At 36.8% G+C, this 19,616-nt stretch overlaps 1 protein-coding gene across 3 annotated transcripts in view; it reads left to right on the top strand.

The window, feature by feature from the left end:
• The window catches only part of rnaseh2b (ribonuclease H2, subunit B), a 112,743-nt gene that overhangs the window by 82,238 nt on the left and 10,889 nt on the right, over window positions 1-19,616 (top strand). The gene's annotated exons all lie outside the window — the stretch shown is intronic.

Raw genomic sequence — 19,616 nt, 5'->3', positions numbered from 1 at the left:
AAATGAATATCCCACAATTATTGACATGTTTAATTTAAAATTAAAAAAAATAATAATTTAAAACTGAAAGCAATCAAGTTTACATATTTTAAAGTATTTTAAATACAGTTATACTTTTCTTTTGATAACTGTATTTAGTCAATTTCCTAATCTAAAAGAATATACTCTAAAGAGTCTTTAAACCATTTCTACATACTGTATGGTCTTTTCCTTTGGTGTTCTCCTCTTTGTTGTTGATTCAAGCCACAGATTTTAAGGTCTGTGCACTGCTAATGTTTAGCTTGAAGAATCAGTTCTCAACCAGTTTTAAACTTCGGCACACTCATTTTATACTTCAGTGAAAATTAATTGCTGCTACTCTTTATTTACATGGATGACATACTACTATAATTACCACTTTAAGATTCCGATTCAGAATTACCTGTCTGTGTTTATACCAAGCTTTTAGGTTATTTTTTTCCCCCACACATAAGCATTATTGCATATTTTTTTCACAATAAGAAAAAAATGCTGTGTTTTATCCTTCCACGACATGTCTTTGGAGTTAGGTATAGAATTTAAGTGTATTTTTCTTTTGCTGTTTTTGTGAAGATTTGCTTATTTATTTGTTTTGCATCAGTACTTTACTGCAGACCTTCCTGTACTTCAAGTCACACTAAGTTTACCAGAAATCTTCAACCCAAGATTACAACCTTGCCAAAATATCAACTTTTTCCAAAGGTCAACAACGATTCTCACATTGCTTTTGCCTACATATAAAATGTAGTCTGTATCCAGTCCTATTTAATAAAATATTTTTATTATAATCTAAACTTGTAATTTATTGTTTACTAGCAAAATACCCGTGCTTCGCAGCGGAGAAGTAGTATGTTAAAGAAGTAATGAAAAGGAAACATTTTAAAAATAACTTTGTCACTGTTATGAGTGTTGCTGTCATCAAGGATTTATCATTATTTCTTTCAATCAGGTTCGTATTTGGAGGATGTATTGTGTTCAATATATATTCAATATAGCACTTGAAATTCAATATATATTCCGTGTTTGTCAACCGTTGTAACGTTAACCGGTTTCATTCATCGAAGTGTTCACTACCCAAATGTGCTCATGAATCTAAGATGTTTAACAGGCATTCCCGGTATTAAGTTGTGGATTTGCCTGTTAATATTTAGCGGCAGTGTGTCTATGAACTTAATTTAAACTTACTGCAAGCTTTACACCTTGCTTTCCTATTGATATGTCTACAAAGGCTTGTTCAGATTCAGAGGGGTTTTCCTTTCTTACTGCATCAATAAACAGCTTGTCTTCCTCTTTATCTGAGACATCACACACTGCATGCACGGGCTTACCTTTCCCAGTCCTGCAGACTTTAGCGAAGTGGTTCAATATTTTTTACACTGTCTTCTTTTAGTTGGGCATTGACTTTTTCCACTGTGTGCTTTGTTTCCGCAATACCTGCACATATGAATATGCTTATATGCGTCACACGCTTCATATTCTTTTGCTGCCTTCTCAATTGTGTAATGCGTTTTTTGTTCAGCGCTCTTTGGAGCCTTTGCTTGTTGTCTGCGTACTGCGTTAACAGTCAGCTCATGTGAGCCGCTCGGAGTACATACATCGAAGGTTTGCTATCTCTTGCGATGTCCATGGCTTTATTTAATGTTAGCTCAGACCCAGCACTTAAAAGTTTCTCTCGCACAATTGTTGAGTTTGTGACAAAAACACTATTCTATCCCTGACCATCTCATCTTCGTTTGCATAAGCACAGTCCTTCACCAGCAATTTTAACTCCATTACAAAGTGATCAAAAGTCTTGTTTATACCTTGCGTCTTCTCACTAAACTTGTATCTCGCGAAAATCGTATTCATCTTGGGCATGACAAACGCCTCGTAGCGGCAGCATGTCTATTGGATTGTTGGTGACAGACGGCCTTATATGGGCAGGCACTAAATTACGTGGGAGGCGTGGGTAAGGAGGACGCAATATAGGCAGGCAGCCAACTACGTGGGAGGTGTGGTGATGGGTGACACAACTCCGCCTCACACGGCGACCGAGCTACAGGCTATGGCAGTATATATGTACGCAAGTAGGATTCAGTTATGACCGTTACGCGTAGAATTTCGAAATGAAACCTGCTTAACCTTTATAAGTAAGCTGTAAGGAATGAGCCTGCCAAATTTCAGCCTTCTAACTACACAGGAAGGTAGGGAAACTTAAAAGCACATGTATTGATTTTTTTGATTGTTTGCTTTTCTTTGCGAGCGCTCTCTCTCTCTGAAATTCTGTGCTCCTGAAGAGAAGAAGATCTATTTGCATTCTTTTAATTGTGAGAAAGAACTGTCATCTCTGTCTTGTCATGAAGCACAGTTTAAACTTTTGACTAAAGGGTGTTATTTCATGTCTAGAGGGCTCTAATAATGTTAACAGTGTGGGAGAGTTTATAAGGGCTTAAAATATATAAAAATAACCATACAAACATATGGTTTCTACTTCGCGGATTTTCATATATCGCGGGGGCTTCTGGAACGCAACCCCCGCGATCGAGGATGGATTACTGTATACAGAAAAAACCCTTGATATAGAACTGCATTATTTCATTTAGGATTTTAATCCATGTATACGGATTAAACATTTATATTTCCAGTATTTTTCTGCATTATGTTTAATGACATGAATTCATTTTAAATTTTATAGCTTCTGTATTTATGGGTGACTGTAAATTAATAGCGATATGCAAATATTTATCAAAGTTGCACACATTTTTCTGTGCAACCTTTTGTAAACTTAGTTCAAATTTGTACAACTGAACCCAAAAGCACTAAACACTTGTCCGGGTGTAATATAAGTATTAATTTAAAACAGTTGACATAAACTTTGTTTTTTCATTGTTATACATAATGAAAATAGTGGGTCCTATTTTGAAAACAAAGAAATTCTCACCATTTCATTGTAAATTAACACTATGTACTATGTAGTTAGTCTCACAAGTGGTAGCTACTCTATTAACTGAGACAAGGCTTCAGTGTTTTGGGATCATTTAACTATAAACAAAAATGCAGTTGTCTACTGACATTTTAACAATAAATTTAGCATACCATCACAACACAGCAGCTATGTAGCAGCAACTAAAATGATCACCAGTGTTTCACTGAGGACTTACTTAGTGCAACAAGATGAGCTATAATTTTTGTGTTCTCCGTATTTTTGTACACTGCACACATGGGGATACAATTACATAATTAAGGAAAGTTCATATGTAGAAATTATGGAATTTTGTCAGTGTATATGGTTAATAAATGAAATCTTTTTTCTTTGTAAAGGAAAGTGGGAGATGTGCTGAGGAATGAAATGATGAATTTAGTTACTTTGTTACATTTGGCCTACTCAAGTCAGGAAACTATTCTTTGTAAATTAAGTGTATACTTCAGAGCTCTGGGAAATGAAAACAATTGGTTGGTGTTTTGCATGCTGTTGCAAGAACATTGGTTATACTCCCCACTCTTTAGCTAATACTAAGCATTGCTCAAGTATAGAGTTGTCCTAAACAAATCCTGTTCTTACAAGTAATGCAAGACTCTTTTTATAGCAATAGATTTACTTAGTCCCATACCTCATCTACTCTGAGCTCAGTGGAGCACTATTAGGCTAATGTTTTGTCCAGTTACACCTCTCATCTTTCCAGTGTAACCCTTTGTAAAACTTCAGAGCAGTTTCTGTCACCCTCACCGATTTCTTTTCATTTTCAGAATTAGTGGCAAAATCCAACACCACCTACTGAAAACTTGCTCCTGCCCCTACCACTCTTGTAAACCCTGTCTATCAATTATCTTAAGTCCTGTCTCCCACCTGTTCAATTCAACATTAGTATCTGACTCTTTTCCACTTGCCCTCAAAACTGCTGCTGTTACTGCTGTTGTTAAGAAACCTGGTCTCAATTCATGCATTTCCAAACTCTCCTTTCCTTATAGTGGTGTTGGAAAGGGTGGTTTCCACGCAACTTAATTCTTTTTTTTTCCAGTCTGGTCCCTGCATTTCTCACAGTATAGACACCACTCTTAGAGTTAAAAATTAATTCATTCTGTTTGCTGGTATCTGCTATAGTCCATATTCTGCTTCTACTTGACCTGTCTGTCTTCAATTGACAGCCTTTTCCTGGTTCACATCTTACCTAATTGACATAGTTCATCACATTTAGAAAACACACATCATCCTTTCCCCATGTTACTCAAAGTATTGTTCTTGTTCCCCTCATGGCCAAATCATTTACCAGTATCGTCTCTGTTTACTGTTATGATTACATCCAGATTTATTTTAGCAGTACAGTAATCCCTCCTCCTCAGACCCATACCCACCTCGATAGGTGCAAGTAGAAACCATATGGTATGCGTTCCAGACCCATACCCACCTAACAGCCCCTTTGTATTTTCGATAGGTGAAAATCACACTGTTTATATACAGTAGAAACCATATGTTTGTATGGTTATTTTTATATATTTTAAGCCCTTATAAACTCTCCCACACTGTTTATAAATATTCCCCGCAGAGTTATACAGCCTAATTCCTTTGTATTTTCTTAGATACTGCCTTATTACATCCACTTACAACTCGTTTTGCACCCTGGTTAAAAGGACATTGCGACCGTAGGTCTTATACAGTGGTGTGAAAAACTATTTGCCCCCTTCCTGATTTCTTATTCTTTTGCATGTTTGTCACACAAAATGTTTCTGATCATCAAACACATTTAACCATTAGTCAAATATAACACAAGTAAACACAAAATGCAGTTTTAAATGATGGTTTTATTATTTGGGGAGAAAAAATCCAAACCTACATGGCCCTGTGTGAAAAAGTAACTGCCCCTGAACCTAATAACTGGTTGGGCCACCCTTAGCAGCAATAACTGCAATCAAGCGTTTGCTATAACTTGCAATGAGTCTTTTACAGCTCTGGAGGAATTTTGACCCTCTCATCTTTGCAGAATTGTTGTAATTCAGCTTTATTTGAGGGTTTTCTAGCATGAACCGCCTTTTTAAGGTCATGCCATAGCATCTCAATTGGATTCAGGTCAGGATTTTGACTAGGCCACTCCAAAGTCTTCATTTTGTTTTCTTCAGCCATTCAGAGGTGGATTTGCTGGTGTGTTTTGGGTCATTGTCCTGTTGCAGCACCCAAGATCGCTTCAGCTTGAGTTGACAAACAGATGGCGGACATTCTCCTTCAGGATTTTTGGTAGACAGTAGAATTCATGGTTCCATCTATCACAGCAAGCCTTCCAGGTCCTGAAGCAGCAAAACAACCCCAGACCATCACACTACCACCACCATATTTTACTGTTGGTATGATGTTCTTTTCTGAAATGCTGTGTTCCTTTTACGCCAGATGTAACGGGACATTTGCCTTCCAAAAGTTCAACTTTTGTCTCATCAGTCCACAAGGTATTTTCCCAAAAGTCTTGGCAATCATTGAGATGTTTCTTAGCAAAATTGAGACGAGCCCTAATGTTCTTTTGCTTAACAGTGGTTTGCGTCTTGGAAATCTGCCATGCAGGCCGTTTTGCCCAGTCTCTTTCTTATGGTGGAGTCGTGAACACTGACCTTATTTGAGGCAAGTGAGGCCTGCAGTTCTTTAGACGTTGTCCTGGGGTCTTTTGTGACCTCTCGGATGAGTCGTCTCTCTGTTCTTGGGGTAATTTTGGTCGGCCGGCCACTCCTGGGAAGGTTCACCACTGTTCCATGTTTTTGCCATTTGTGGATAATGGCTCTCACTGTGGTTTGCTGGAGTCCCAAAGCTTTAGAAATGGCTTTATAACCTTTACCAGACTGATAGATCTCAATTACTTCTGTTCTCATTTGTTCCTGAATTTCTTTGGATCTTGGCATGATGTCTAGCTTTTGAGGTGCTTTTGGTCTACTTCTCTGTGTCAGGCAGCTCCTATTTAAGTGATTTCTTGATTGAAACAGGTGTGGCAGTAATCAGGCCTGGGGGTGGCTACGGAAACTGAACTCAGGTGTGATACACCACAGTTAGGTTATTTTTTAAAAAGGGGGCAATTACTTTTTCACACAGGGCCATGTAGGTTTGGATTTTTTTTCTCCCTAAATAATAAAAACCATCATTTAAAAACTGCATTTTGTGTTTACTTGTGCTATATTTGACTAATGGTTAAATGTGTTTGATGATCAGAAACATTTTGTGTGACAAACATGCAAAAGAATAAGAAATCAGGAAGGGGGCAAATAGTTTTTCACACCACTGTATTCCTTTCCTACTTTTTAAATAAAAAGAATCGTAGCCTTCAACAAATCCAAAACGTTTACCTTTTCGGCGATCGTTAACATCTTCCGTTTGCGCTTGGGCACGGCGCCTGAAGCAGTAGCAGATCGTTTTGGAGCCATAATGAAGGGCTTGACTATGCACAAAGATAAACACAAAAGAGCACAACTCTTTACACAGCGAAACACGTTGATGCTGAATGAGCGAGATGAGACTTCCTGGTTCAGCACGCAGGAACTTAGCTGCGTGCTCTGATTGGTTAGCTTCTCAGTCATCCGCCAATAGCGTACCTTGTATGAAATCAACTGGGCAAACCAACTGAGGAAGCATGTACAGGAAGTAAAAAGACACATTGTCCACAGAACCTGTGAAGCAGCGAAAAATCCGCGTTATATATATTTAGTTATGCTTTCATATAAAATCAAGATTAGTGTCATTTTCATATTGAATTTAGGAGGTGAAACATATAACTGCTAAAGACTTATCCTTCATATAAGGTTGTTACATTCAGTTACAGGTAAAATAATACCTGGAAATATTTTCACTGGATTTACCCTAACTCTGGAGTTCCAGACAATACGGTCTCAGAATTAAAATTCTAAATCATTGTACTTAGTTTGATTCCTGTCCAAGTGATAGAGGCAGTGCTTTGTCCCAGTATCTTACAGATTCACAGAGGGTTTCACTGCCACACATAAAAGCATGTTGACTGCACTTTCCTACTTTGTTTGGATACCTTTCACTCTCTTTGGCTTAGTTGCATTTTATTGTTGCTGACTTTACTGCATGAAACATTTTTTGACGTTTCACACACATTGGCCTTATTTTCTAGCATAAAAATATGTCTGCTGCAGATCGATGATCAGTCAGCTCCATTATTCAGTAAGATAGGTGCATTGCTTTTACATATAATGTCTGCTGCTTTGTGCATCATGCTGTCCTTTAGCATGGTTCCACATTGAATCCTGTCTCATGTCTAACTCTGATGTGGACAGTTCACCGCCCTTATGTTCAGGGACTAGGTTACTCTTGGGAGTAGAATTGTCACTTGAACCTTATTTACAGCTACATGTTAAGTATTTTGTTTCCTGTAATAGAGAGGAATTTAAAGCCAGGCCAAGAATGAAGATCTGTTGCTTACAAAGAGTTATAGAACATTTTACTTCTGGTTTCTTAGGTAATCATTAAGCCTAACTTTTTTGAGAAGTAATCAGTGTATTGTTTTGTCCATCAAGTTTGACAACTGAGTTTTGATCGTTTTGCTGTTTGACACTGGTGATAAAAGGTACAACATGCAAAACCACACAAAAAACTTTCTGTAATCGCTTGTTAAAATACCCAAGTGTAATATTTCCTACCACCCACACCTCCTTATAATATCACCTTTAGTTATGCCTAGTAAAAGTTTAGTACTTTTCAGTTGAAGACTGCAAGAAAATGGGAGTACTTGAAGATATTTCAATTCCTGGAGGTGGTACACCATGGAGAAATGTTGAAACCTCCTGGCCTAGAGATATCACGTGACATTTAATCACATGTGTGTCAATAGTCTGCTCAAGTCTACTATTATGCAAAATCATGCAGTGTGACTACTATTTGCAGTACCCAAAATCCAAGATCACGCTTTGCTGTGGCCCTGACCAGATGATACAATATTTTGGAAACACCAGTTTAAGCTATTGCATTAATGATGGCTGAGAAAGATTACATTTATGATGGTTGCTTTTGATTTAAAACTCTCCCTGACAGTTCAAAGGACACATTTGTCAATACTTTTAAACTTAGAGCGGACAAATTTAATAATCATAAAGTTACAGCAACCATGGCTTATCACTTAAGAGCAAAACATGCATGATGCCACTGTTAAAAACTCATTCAGGCAAAAAAAAAAAAAATCTGTGCCAGATTACAATCCATGAATATACAACTAGACTTGTGTCCATGAAAGAAACAAAAACTAACAAATTAGATACTGCTGTTTATTGCAAAATAAGAATAAGACACATCATTCAGTGAGATCTAACAATTTCTACACATTATGTTCATATCACATATCAGAGATTTATATAAAAGGCTCAAGTTTTAGCAGTTTGAGTAGCTAAGAACTTCTACAGCAAACACATTCACAGTGACCAAATGGACATTGCAAATCTTCCATCGTTAAACATAAGATTAATCAAGTGAGATTTTGCAGTTGATTGCAATTACAAAATTTTAATTGTTTGACATCCCAAATTATTAGACTTTACTGTTAAGTTGGTCTTTGATCAAAAGTGCTCTGATACCCATTACATATTTACCTTTAACATTTTTGAACATGGTACTCAATATGCATAATCCATGACTAGGGCTGTCACAAGAACCAATACTTCGGTGCCAAGTCAATATCAAAATTCAGAAAACGTAATGGTACTATTTTGTACAGCATCTGTGCTACTCAGTGAAAGTTGCTATCACACTCATTTCTGAATGCAAGTAGAGGAATTACTTGGGAGCACAAATCAACCCGAGGGCCAAATGTAAATAGCATACAGTAGTGATGCTACAGCACTGCAAAACACAACATTTGTGAAAAAGAAAAACCACAGACGCGTGGTCCATGATAAGCATCTGGGAGGTAATTGTGGAGGCCAACAGCCAGAAAGTGCTGCATAACTTTATATTACAAGACACATCACCTGTATAAACATAATGTTTTAATGATTCATATTTAATGTAAAATTCATCATAATATGTATTGTATCAAAGTCTAAAATCAGAGCTGCCATCTCATATTGTGAACTTGAATGAATCTCTACTGACGACCAATCATTATTTTTCACTTGCTCAATAATGGCACCCTCAGTCATGACTTATGCTCAAACAATAGTGGCTTGGTATACACTGTAAAAATGCACAGTAGATGCCCTCATAATCTGACAGGTCTGGAATTTTTTTTGCAAGAAATCTCCAAGTCTGTATCTGGCAAACTGATTGACTCTTACCCACAAGTACCGAGTGCTGTAATAAAATCAAAATGTGCTTCAACTCACTATAATTTAGGGGATGTGCACACTATTGTAATTAAGTTTTGTATGATTTTTATGGGAGAAGTTCTCACAGGATTTATCTTGGTTTCATTTTCTTTTATTACACAAAGTCAGCGATTTTGGCAGGAGTGTTTAGACTTTTTATATTCATTGTACTTCAAGGCTATTCCATCATTTTAAAGCTGTTATAGTTAGTATGTATGCATTTTATAATGTGTTACATAATAAAAACACTATTTTTCACTGTTAATAAAAAGACAATTTTTAGTTATCTTAAGCCTGCATGGTATTATAACAACCCTGTCCATGACTAATGAATTTCACTAACAATTAGCAATGGTGTTGAGGTTACATGCCTTCAGATGACTTTAAAAGCACTGCTTTTAAAAAGGGATACTGTGTCCTAGTATCTCTTTCTCTTCTGGCACAAGGTGTTTTGGGAGTACAGTTTACATTGTTCTTATACCCGTTTTCCTTTAGCCCTGCTTTTGTAGAGGGACACATCTTTCTTAACTATATGGTTCTAAGTCAGTACTTGCAGGGCAGGTCTGGTTTACCACCCTTATTTAGTGTCACCAGTGTGCAATGTAAAAACTTCTAAACCTAATCCCTGTATGTTTTTGTTTTTTCTTTTCAACAGTTTATCTGGTGTTAAAATGCACTATGACCATTTTAATACATATTTACAATAAAATATAAGTACAGTATGTTATAATTTAGGAAAAATGAGGGCAACATAAAGCACTTGGATGTTTAATCAAAGTGTTCAGTTTATTTAGATATTATTTTACATATTATATGTACTGTATATAACAAAATAAACTAATCATCTTTACAGATTTCCCATATTTAATATATTTTTACTTTTAGTTATGTTTTAAAATAATTGACAAGGAGAATAAGATTGTTATTGTGTCTGTTGTATCTGCAGTACCCATGGCTATATTGTGGTTTTCCTCTGCATTTTTCTGAAACAGGAGAAGTACCTGTATACTGTAGTCATCTATGGCATTTTGGACACCATGTGGTGACATATATATATTATATGCCCTATTCCTTCACATAGAGGCCACTGATCACATACAGCTCCATGTTTCACACATGCTGTCATACTATCTTGACCACTGGCATCTAGTCTATTATTCATCTCCGTTTACCTGTGTCTATAACACATAGTAATAGAATATTTCTTCCATGTAGAACTGAGTTGCTTCTGCTGTTATCTTGTAATTCTTTCAGAAAACTGTGCCTCTTTTCATACCTCTTCTATTTTAGCCTTCACCGTTGAAGTCTCTGTGTATGTAACAACTGTCCAGTCTTGTTGTTTAAAGGACATCTGCTGATCTTTTAATCATACATTTGGTGTATTACATCAAACTTCTCCTGGTACATTCTTCTTTGTTGTTCACTTGACTTTTATCTGGTTTCCTGATATGCTTGAACAGGTTCCTCACATTTATTAACCCCTTATATACTTGATGGATTCTATATTTTAATATGGAAAGCATACCAAAATACTTTATCTGCAGTAACTGTATTACCTGTAAATGACTACGTAACCACAAAGTCTAATTTTTCTTCCATGGAATCACAAAAAGTGTTGCTCAGCATAGCAGTGATTGTGATTTAATGATTATTTTTTATGTTAATAACTGCTGTTTTGTTGCTGTTTCTCCATACAGTTGGAGAGACCAGCTCAACATTTAAATCTGACTATATATGATTGTGCGTGGATGGAAACTGTAGTTTTTCGGTTGAGTTGTATTGTGCTTTAAGGTCAACACCAAGGCTATTGAGCAATACTGTAGTTAAATATTCCTATGCTTTAATAACTAAAATTTATAGTGTTTGTTTTAATGTATATAAAAATGCTAATTTATTTAAGTACATTTTTATTGACTTAATTATATACTGTATTGGGTATCCAAAATGTTACTGAACTTTAATACGTTTCTTAGTATAGTATTGAAGTCTGAAATTTTGGCATCGTGACAACCCTTCACTGCAGTAGCCTTGACTAAGTATTAAAGTTTTCAGCCATGTTTCTGACTTCTGAGTTGTTGAACTCTCCTCTAAAACAGTACATATCCTTGGTGGAGAACCATGTACTGTTATCCAACAGTGCATAAAATGGTTTACTAACACTGAAGACTTCTTTGAGTTTGGAATACTGCCAGCACTAAGCCATATAAAGTGGTCAAACCTATGAAAATACAATAAACCATGTTCTAGTTTGTCTAGATCAAGAACCACTGTTTCATTATACAGTATGTTGATGCCTTGGGCAATTCCACTGCTGGCTTTGGCTGGTGTCTGATGTGCTTTATAAGTGCCACTATTGTCCCACTATACCCTCAGCTCATATTTTCATTCACTGTTAGAATCACATTATCTTGCATTGCCTTTTTTGTTAATATGTCTACCAGTGTATTTTTGATGTTTATTCAGAATGTTAATGTAGTAATAGCCTGAAATAGTTCATTCAACAACAACAACATTTATATATATAGCACATTTTCATACGAAAAAGTAGCTCAAAGTGCTTTACATAATGAGAAAAATAAAAGACAAAATAAGAAATTAAAATAAGACAACATTAGTTAACATAGAAAAAGAGTAAAGTCCAGTGGCCAGGGAGGACAGAAAAAACAAAAAAAAAACTCCAGACAGCTGGACAAAAAAATAAACTCTGCAGGGGTTCCAGGCCACAAGACCGCCCAGTCCCCTCTTGGCATTCTACCTAACATAAATGAAATAGTCCTCTTTGTATTTAGGGTTCTCGCGGAAGGACTTGATGATGATGGTCATCAATCAATTAATCAACATTTATTTATATAGCACATTTTCATACAAAAAAATTGTAGCTCAAAGTGCTTTACAAAATGAAGAATTGAAAAATAGAAGACACAATAAAAAATAAACATAAGTCAACATTAATTAACATAGAATAAGTAAGGTCCGATGGCCAGGGTGGACATAAAAAACAAAAAAAAAAAAAACTCCAAAGGCTGGAGAAAAAAAAATAAAATCTGTAGGGATTCCAGACCAAGAGACCGCCCAGTCCCCTCTGGGCAGTCTGTCTGCATGCTCATGCAGACTTCTGGCTTTTAATCCATCACTGTTGGAACATAACGGTGCTTTGAGTAGATGCGCCACCACCAAAAGGACACTGGAAAAAGAAACAGAAGAGAGAGTAGGGGTTAGTACAGATTTTAGAGCCACCATGAATAGCTTTTGTAATGAATTGGATATACAGTGTTATCAGGATTAAATTACAGTGAAGTTATGAGAAGGCCATTGTAAGAGCCATTTTCCAAGTTCAATAAAATGTATGAATATTTACTAGATGATAATGCATAAAATATGTGAGGTTCCTAAAACCCCCGTGAATAGAATTGAGTTGGTATTTTCCTGTCATCTCTTAACAGTTTTTGAGTAAACAATGTTCTTTAGTAAGTGTTTGGCCTTACCTTGTGTAAGGTATAGAGGCATACGGTTTTTTAACCGTGTCCTTGAAAGAATTCTTTTTATGCTCGCGTTCGTGCTTATGCACGGTGAGTTTGGCGCATATCTAAGTGCCAACGGCCTAAGGGTCTTTTGAATGTAAAGTAACTCGTAAATTAAAAGATCTAAGTTTTGAACCGTATGTTTAAAGCATACAGAAGAAGAAATAAATAACCTTTAAGTACAGAAGTAACCAAAGCTTCATAAGAAAAACTAAGTTTATAGAAGATACATTTTTCCCTTTTTTTGCCTTTATTCTTTGTGTGTAACTATTTTTCTTTTTATTCTTGTATGGATTATTTGCCTTTAACTTTCACTAAATATTTTTAAAACGAACTTTTGGACTGAGAGATTTCTTTGACACGCGTCTTACCCGTGCCTGACTTCACCTTACGCAAAGCGGCAACACTAAAGTTAAAAAACCCGCCTGAAGTTTTGAAACCTACTAAGATCTGAACCTGCCTAGGACTGAAAGTTTAAAACTGCCTTGGATCATAAAAGAAAGCAAGCCTGCATTTTCAACGCCATGGCATCTGAGTCCGGGAGCCAGAGAACATTTCGAACCCCCATTGAAAGTAACAGTGGTGTGAGTGGAAGTCACAACGATCAGGATGTTTCAATGGAAGATCATCTTGATGATGACATAAAGCCGTCCAATTCATTAACATCTAAACTTCATTCTGAAATGGACTACAAATACAAACAATTATCTATTACAATGAAGACTGTAAAGGATTTAAAAAAATATGAATTTTATTGTGAATCTATAAAATCGATCATCAAAAACTCGTTCCTTAACATGAGAATGGAATATAAAAGGTTAAACGACAAACTCTTATCCCTCCAGAGTAACGAAGATATACGGAAAATGCTACAAAAGGACTTTGATGCTAAAATGGAAACTATTCGCACATTTTCGGAAAATACGATGGAATGGGTCTTTGAAGTACGTCAAAATATAAGCCTCAACCAGCAGCCTGACTTTTCGGCTAGCCAATTCAAGGATTACAGAACGACGAATGACTTTCCTGACGTCTCGCCAGAAGATAGTGTCTCACAGGTTTCCATTCAAAGTAAAAGTCATATAAGTTCGGGCGAATTCAGCCAAAGCCTCCCAAATCTCCACAAAATCTAAACGTAGTACAAGTTCAGCAGGGACTTCTATGAGCGCCATCAGATCTCAAGAGGCAGCACACGCTGTGCTGTTGGCTAAAGCAGAAAACCAAAGAAAGCAACAGGCTCTAGATTTAGAAGAAATACAGCTAAAAATAAAGAGAAAAGCTGAGGAAATGCAGAGAAAAGCTAAAAGAGAAGCTGAAGAAGCTCAGCTAAAAGCTAAAAGAGATCAATTGGCTTTAGAGGCAGCTATTGCAGAATCGGAAGCGAAATTAAAAGCACTTAAAGGGCGCAAACGCAGTCCTAATAGACTAAGCCAGAATCCAGATGTGAAATTTGAAAAGTCGTCAAATGCGAACAGTTACAACTTTACAGATACGAATGAAAGTAAAAATAAACCTCAACAACAAAATGAAGCACCTCTTCAACAATCGCTTTATGATAAGCGCTACGATCAACAGGAACAACAACAGTATAAGACACAAGCGCCTTATATGCCACGCAAAAAGATCCCAATATTTGATGGCGATCCCTTGAAATGTGTGGACTTTATAAGTGCATTTGACCAAGCTATCGATGAGGCAAGGAACCCGCAAGATAAATTGGACCTATTGGCACAGTTTACTAAAGGTTCACCTCACGAGATTGTTAAAAACTGTAAACACTTGTCACCGTTAGAAGGTTATCAAAAGGCCAGAAAGAAACTTGAAAGTCTCTATGGAAACCAGCTACAGAAAGCCGATGTCTATATGAGAAAAGACAAAGGGCGATCGCAAATAAAGCCAAACGATGGAGAAGAACAGAACGCTAATGCGAACTTTCTTGGCGAATGTATAAATATTATGCCCAACTTACAAAGCGGACAACAATTTGAAAGTAAGGATAACCTTCCTACTAAAGTCTCCAAACCTCCTCAAGACCTACCAGCACCGTGGCAATGCAAAGTACAGAGTATTGAAAGTATGGAGAGCAGGCGAACACCTCTCGCCGATCCAGTGAACTTTCTTAACGAACAGCCAACATCAGCTTTAGATCCCGCATACAGCTCAGCTCCACAAAGCCATACCTTCAAGAAGGAAAAGGACAAAACTGACCAAGAGAAGAATCTTTTGAAAGACGTCCCAAGAGAAAGCAGCTTTGTTACAAACTTTTCTACAGCGGACGAAAAAATGGATACAGACACCTCAGTCAAATCGGCGGAGACGGCTGGACGTACAAGCGGTAAGCACTGTCTTTTTTGCAATGAAAATCACGATCTTAACGAATGCAGTGCAATTCAAAATCTAACTTATGAAAGTAAAATTGACTTTTGAAATCTAAAGACTTATGCTTTAAGTGCCTTAAACAAGGACATTTTAGTAAAGTCTGTGAAGAAAAGATTAAATGCCAAATATGCTCTCAGTTACATCCAGTAATTCTGCATATGAATAAGGAAAAAGGGACCGGCGATACAGCCGCACCTCCTAAAGAGGAAAACGTTATGTCGGAAGATAAAAGCATTTCTTTTGCCCATATTCCTGTTGAACCAATAGAGACTTGTTCTGATACCGGGGCCGGTAAAGGGTGTGTCTTAGCTGTGACTCCAGTTCAAGTTAAGTCTGAAACGAGTGAAAAATGTGTAGAAACATCGGCTCTAAAAGACTCTGACAGCTCAGCTACATTTGGCACTGAAAGTCTGCAAAAGCAGTTAAATCTTTCAGGAAGAAAGTCTCTCATCTACATCAGCACTGTAGAAAGAGACACAGTAAATAGTCAGAAATTAGTAAAGTGTACAATCTTAACGGAATTACAAGTCTGTGAGATAGAAGAAAATACATTTTTTGATACACCAGAAGTGTACACACTGAACTCTGTAACAGTGAGAAGGGAGAACATCCCTAAAGAAAAAGAAAGACTGCAAACATGTTCAGTCAATTGTGTAACAATAAAGCAAGTAGAGCAAATGTTACTCAAGCAATACAATTTAGACTTTCCAGAACGCGACTGTGAAGAAAAAGAAGAAATGTCACAGGAAGACATTAAATTCATGCACATAGCCTCAGATACTGCAAGTCTAGTGAACGGACATTATTGCATTAATCTGCCCTTTAAAGATGAAACACTTAAGGTACCAAACAATCGTTGTATTGCAAAACAACGTGCTATAGGACTTAAAAGGAAACTTACAACGTTCCCGACGTTTCATGAAGATTATAAAGCGTTCATGAAAGACATTTTAGACAAAGGTTATGCCATAAAGGTACCCACTGAACAACGGACCCTCGAAAATAAAAAAATTTGGTACATCCCTCATCATGGAGAATACCATCCAAAGAAAAACAAAATAAGAGTAGTGTTTGATTGTACAGCCACCTATCAAGGTTTTTCTTTAAATGAACAGTTGTTGAAAGGACCTGATTTAACTAATACACTCATTGGAGTTCTTACAAGATTCAGAGAGGAACCAATCGCTCTCATGGCACCATTAAAATCTGTCACTATACCAAGGTTGGAACTTACAGCAGCAGTGATAGCAGTCAAAATGGACAAAATGCTAAAACGTGAACTGCAGATTCCCCTGCAAGAGTCGATCTTTTGGACTGACAGCACCACAGTACTAAGGTACATCGCAAATGAAAGTACACGCTACAAAATCTTTGTTGCCAACAGAATCGCAGTGATAAGAGAGCACACGCAACCCTCGCAATGGAGGTACGTCGCATCTGCGCAAAATCCTGCGGATCAGGCATCAAGAGGTTCGACAATAGAAAGCTTCATCAAACGTAAGACGTGGATACAAAGCCCGAATTTCCTATTACAGCCAGAGCACGAATGGCCTAAGAGACCGGATGAGGTGGACTTGTCTACTAGCGCGATCCGAAATCAAAAGTGTATTGAGGCTCAGCAAATCAGCAATGCCAGAAGAGGCAAACCACCCTGCAACCATTCAGAAGAATTCACATATTGCCACTCTCATTATGCTACAAGTTCATAAAGAAATTGGACATTGTGGGTGTAATTACAAGATGCTACAACCTGACACTCCTGGGTAAAGACAATGCCAATTGCAAAAAGGGCAGTCAGAAGAGTTTGTGTGCAGATCCAGACCAGCACACTGGACAGACTTGTGAGCAAACTGTGCTCGCTCCAGGAAGCAACAATGATTAAAATGACTCATTCTCTTTTTGCATGCCTGATTTTAAAGCTTTTTTAAATTTAGTGCTTGTGTTTATACATTAGAGTTTAAGCTAGAAAGTTTCCTAAGCTTAATATTTGTGTTTTTATAGTAGAAACTAAGTTAAGCTTCTTAAGGTTTGTTTTAAGTTTGGTAAAGTAATGAAGGCTCTTATTAAGTAAAGTTAAGTAATTGATTTCTGCCCTAGCATAAACAATTAGGGGCCGGATGTGTAAGAGCCATTTTCCAAGTTCTATAAAATGTATGAATATTTACTAGATGATAATGCATAAAATATGGGAGGTTCCTAAAACCCCCGTGAATAGAATTGAGTTGGTATTTTCCTGTCATCTCTTAACAGTTTTTGAGTAAACAATGTTCTTTAGTAAGTGTTTGGCCTTACCTTGTGTAAGGTATAGAGGCATACGGTTTTTTAACCGTGTCCTTGAAAGAATTCTTTTTATGCTCGCGTTCGTGCTTATGCACGGTGAGCTTGGCGCATATCTAAGTGCCAACGGCCTAAGGGTCTTTTGAATGTAAAGTAACTCGTAAATTAAAAGATCTAAGTTTTGAACCGTATGTTTAAAGCATACAGAAGAAGAAATAAATAACCTTTAAGTACAGAAGTAACCAAAGCTTCATAAGAAAAACTAAGTTTATAGAAGATACATTTTTCCCTTTTTTGCCTTTATTCTTTGTGTGTAACTATTTTTCTTTTTATTCTTGTATGGATTATTTGCCTTTAACTTTCACTAAATATTTTTAAAACGAACTTTTGGACTGAGAGATTTCGTTGACACGCATCTTACCCGTGCCTGACTTCACCTTACGCAAAGCGGCAACAGCCATGTTAAAATAATGTGTTTTCAGCAGTTTTTTGAAGTGCTCCACTGTATTAGCCTGGCAAATTCCTATTGGCAGGCTATTCCAGATTTTAGGTGCATAACAGTAGAAAGCCGCTTCACCACTTCTTTTAAAATAAGCTCTCGGAATTCTAAGAAAACACTCATTTGAGGATCTGAGGTCATTCTGATATATATGATGGGGCGAGATTATTTAAGGCTTAATAAACCACTACCAAAATACCTGCGCTTCGCAGCGGAGAAGTAGTGTGTTAAAGAAGATATGAAAAAGAAAAGGAAACATTTTAAAAATAATATAACATGATTGTCAATGTAATTGTTTTGTCACTGTTATGAGTGTTGCTGTCATCAAGGATTTGATTATCATTATTTCTTTCAATCGGGTTCGTATTTGGAGGATGTGTTGTGTTCAAGTTATATTCTGTGTGTGTCAACCATTGTAAAGATAACAGGTTTCATTCATCAAAGTGTTCTCTACCCAAATCGGTATGGAGGAATATTTGGACAAAATGAAATAAATAAATAAATGCGTAAATAAATAAAAGTACTGTGAAATGTGAGCATAAATAAATAAATGTGTCATGAAATGACAGCCTTAATAAATAAATATGTCATGAAATGAGAGCATAAATAAATAAATGTGTCACGAAATGTGTTTTCGATTTGCTTATTTATTTATTTCATTTTATCCATAACATTCCTGCAAACCGTCATGAAATACGGCTTGAAATAAAACTGTCACTTTCACTCGTCAAAGTTGAGAGGGTGGGCTCTAACACGCCCTGTAGTTACTGATTGGTGAATCGATAGCACAAGAATTAATTAGAAAAATGCTTACTACTGCCGATGAAATGGATTCTGCCGAAGATATTACGTATTTCAGAGAGAGAATTGAAGATTTATCGGAAGAAATTACAATGTTGGCGGCCCTTTTAGACTCCAATATAGATGAAACTGTTTTGAAATTATCGAAGAACAGGTGGAACAGACTCTACTACACTGCAGTTCAGGTGACGCAGTTCCCTGCTCTGGGCGTCCATCCTTTGACATTCCAGCTGAGTCAATAGAACACCTTCTGTTATGCGGTTTAAAAGTACAACAGATTGCAGATCTGTATGATGTATCAGAGAAGCGATCACAAGGCAGAATGAGCCAGTTTGATATCACGGTAAGCTGCAGCGGCTGTATTAGTTTAGGTACTTTGACATGGAATGCCCAAAGCAGCTCCACCTAATATTTTGAACTGAACAACTTTACCACTGATCAGAGCTGTACAGTTGTTTGAAAAAGTAGCTGGAATATGCAACTGACTTTCTACTCGTAAAACAAGGGTCAAATACTCAGTTCTAAAAGGGCCTCCAACATTGTAATTTCTTCCGATAAATCTTCAATTCTCTCTCTGAAATCGTAATATCTTCGCAGAATCCATTTCATCGGCAGTAGTAAGCATTTTTCTAATTCATTCTTGTGCTATCGATTCACCAATCAGTAACTAGAGGGCGTGTTAGAGCCCACCTCTCAACTTTGACGAGTGAAAGTGACAGTTTTATTTCAAGCCGTATTTCATGACGGTTTGCAGGAATGTTACGGATAAAATGAAATAAATAAATAAGCAACGAAAACATATTTCGTGACACATTTATTTATTTATGCTCTCATTCATGACACATTTATTTATT

The sequence above is a fragment of the Polypterus senegalus genome, chromosome 2 (assembly GCF_016835505.1).
Source record: "Polypterus senegalus isolate Bchr_013 chromosome 2, ASM1683550v1, whole genome shotgun sequence".
Lineage (NCBI taxonomy): Eukaryota > Metazoa > Chordata > Cladistia > Polypteriformes > Polypteridae > Polypterus > Polypterus senegalus.
Note: the sequence above shows the minus strand (reverse complement) of the source record. Positions and strands in the feature narration are given on the sequence as shown.